Here is a 3037-nt window from a genome sequence, read left to right on the forward strand (position 1 = left end):
GTGTGCTGACTGTTTGGATTAACAAAGGTTGTAACATTTCTTCTGTTTGAATCTTGTTCAAATATGTTTTGGAGTATATCAAATGTAAAGAGTAGGATAAATTACTGAAATTAAATTTAGCTGGAACAAGTTCATGATATGTGCCGTCAAACAGCAGAAACATTTGATTAACCGCAATTGCATTGTCCTTAGGCTTGAGTTTGCCGGTTGGTGGCACAAATGAAAGACATGATGCTGAGCTGCAGAGGAGAATGATTAGAGGTAAGGACGTTAGTGACAGAATCTTTTAAGAGCAACTTACAGACGCTAACGGAATTTATTTTGTACTACAGCTGTGTCTCCCAATCATATCTCCATGAAGAGGGCCTTTGCACTTCTCCAGTCAATGGAGTCCGAGTTGATCCAAGCCGCTAAAGAAGGTGAGCAGGTTCTATGAAACCCTATTGAGAAAATGCTGTAATTGTGTTTACGGCTGAGCTTCTTTGTGGCACAATGTAGAAAATTAAGGTTATGTTGTCTGGCTTTTGGATTAGCGATTCCTACCCATGTTTAATTTATGCTATATTGACCATACTTTGTGGGTATACAGGTGGCTTCTCAAATTATTCAGATATTTAAAGAATACAACAATTATTGATTACGGACCTCGGCCTATAGCCACCTCATTCACAGTGTGTTGTATATTGAAAGTGTCCAACAGTACAAGAAAAGTAACTTAACATTTAACTGTTTTTATATTGTGTGGCAATTTGCTCTCAAAAGCAACACAACAGCTAAGGTAGCTCTGTAGAGATCGTGGAATTTCCCAAACCAAGTAAATGCAGCACATGAACACACTGCTGTGCTATCTTAATCTCAATATATTCTGTAATGTTATAAACAAACTTCACTGGCCTAATTACCAATGAAGTCTCTTGGGGCGATTTAAATCTTAAAAGGAAGTCTTAATAATTTCCTTTTTTAATAAACAAAGAAGCCTTAGTGGTAAATTCTTTAAATTATAAACGTCAAGGGTAGTTGGAACTTAACGATTTCAACATGTTTTTCAGCACAACCGGAAACCAATGAAGTGGAAGCTGAGGCAGCTATTCAAAAACTGGCATATGTTCAATTGCCCCTGAACGGACCCGAACGGCTCAAAACCTGCCTGACGCTGGGCGACCAGCCCGCCAACCAGACGTCCGCCAACCTGACGTCCGTTACCTTGTCAACCTGATGTGCCTTTGACATGTTTCTGCATGTACCTACTTGTATCTGTGGTTATATTAAACTGAACTGATTTTACCATACTTCTCTAAATTCTAAGCTATGAAGGATTTAATCTCCTAGGAAGCACACTGGTTTCCCTTTGCCATTACTGTAAGCATGCCTCTGAACTAAAACCATTGCACAAAAAGGTGATCACTTTGGCATCAGCACTGTTGCTTTTGAGATTAACTAAAGTTGGCATGGCAAGTTACCACTAGTAGGCTTGAGTCTATCAGTTTAAAACTTGTTTTCACATAGCGTTGGTCAAATTTGACTTATGTTAAATTTCTTTATCAGAAATTAGATCTATTAACCAAAAATAACATGGGTGATTATAAATTATGTTCTTTGCAAGTAAAAATTACAGATTTCAATGAATTTTAGGGTTTTAAATAGTATTTGGTTTTCCTAGGTACATTTTGACCTGGTTGTTCAATGGAGCACTATGGTGCTTTACAGCAGATGAGCACATGTAAAGACCCACTAATACTCCCGCACACAAACTCGCAATCATACAAACCGCAGCTGCAAACTAACTCATGTAATGGAAACATTGTGCTTTCCAACACATGGGAATGCACACAGTCCCAGAGACCTGAAAAAGATCATATGGTGCACTCCAGCAGAAATGTGTGCACAAACACCTGGGGCAATGGTCATTTTTGCGAGTATTGCAGCCCAAAATGCCTGAGCTTTTGTCTTGCGATTAAAGTTACAATGTCTTGTATTGCAATAGCTTTGTTTAATGTTTAAAAATAAGGAAACTTGAGGAAAATTACTCTAGGCTAAGTCTAAGTTTTCCTAGTAACTTTACCAAAAAGGCTCGGGTTGCTGTAAATGTTATAATATGAAAATGAATGGAGGATTTAAGATAGTTTATGAATGAATCAAATTTTAACGTGTCAGTGGCTTGTTGATTTTACATAGTTACTTCCTCACCTGGCCTCGGACACATTCCTGTGGTTTGATAAAGTATTTGTTAGCCTTTAACGTATCATTGCACTTACAATAATGAGAGTAGCTGTTCTCAATTTAGGTCATTCTGTTTGTCTAATCTCCAGTTTTTCCTGCATTCACCATGTGTGTCACATACTGAGACAAAGTCTGGCACGCGGGACAGCTGGAATTAGTTGAAGTTGCAGAAGACACCGGTTATTGGCAAATTTACGGAAAAGTTGCAGTGATTGGTCAAAATTGGCGGTCGCACCAAAGTCATGGTGATTGGTTGAATTTGTGTGAATTGTACAATCACGAAATGCTAGAGGGACTGATACACGTACAGTTGTGTTCAGAATTATAGCAGTGTTTAAAGAAGTGAATAATGCTCAAAATCATCCTTAGAATGGCTTTTAATTCCATAATATCAATGCATTGGAAATGCTGCACATTCAATTCCAAATCAATTCCAAACACTTACTGTACTGTAAGGGTGAAAAGTGTCTCAAGGGTTTGCTTTATCACTGCACCAATATTTAGCTGCATAACCATTATTTCTGAGAACAGCTTCACATCTGTGTTGCATGGAGTCAGCCAACGTCTGAACCAAGTTCTAGACTGCCACTTTTAATTTGTGTGCATTCCCTCCGAGAAATGCCTGTGACTAACCTATTTATGGGGAGTTTACTCCCTGGAGTCCTTATGTTTCCTTTTTGCCCATTGTGCATCACAGCCTACCAAGAGCCTGGGTTTGACCGAGGTTTGTTAAATAATAAAAGGGGAGTTTTTCCTCACCACTGTGCTTGGTTTTACTGTCGCACCATGCTTCATCTTTGGGGAATTATTGTGACTT

At 38.6% G+C, this 3037-nt stretch overlaps 1 long non-coding RNA gene across 1 annotated transcript; it reads left to right on the plus strand.

The window, feature by feature from the left end:
* On the plus strand, window positions 1-1180 carry LOC117940788. Its single transcript, XR_004655821.1, has 4 exons — window positions 1-27; window positions 193-261; window positions 333-419; window positions 1050-1180. It is a non-coding gene; the product is annotated as an uncharacterized LOC117940788 (long non-coding RNA).
* The last annotated feature ends 1857 nt before the right edge of the window (window positions 1181-3037 follow it).

This window comes from Etheostoma cragini, unplaced genomic scaffold, assembly GCF_013103735.1.
Source record: "Etheostoma cragini isolate CJK2018 unplaced genomic scaffold, CSU_Ecrag_1.0 ScbMSFa_329, whole genome shotgun sequence".
Lineage (NCBI taxonomy): Eukaryota > Metazoa > Chordata > Actinopteri > Perciformes > Percidae > Etheostoma > Etheostoma cragini.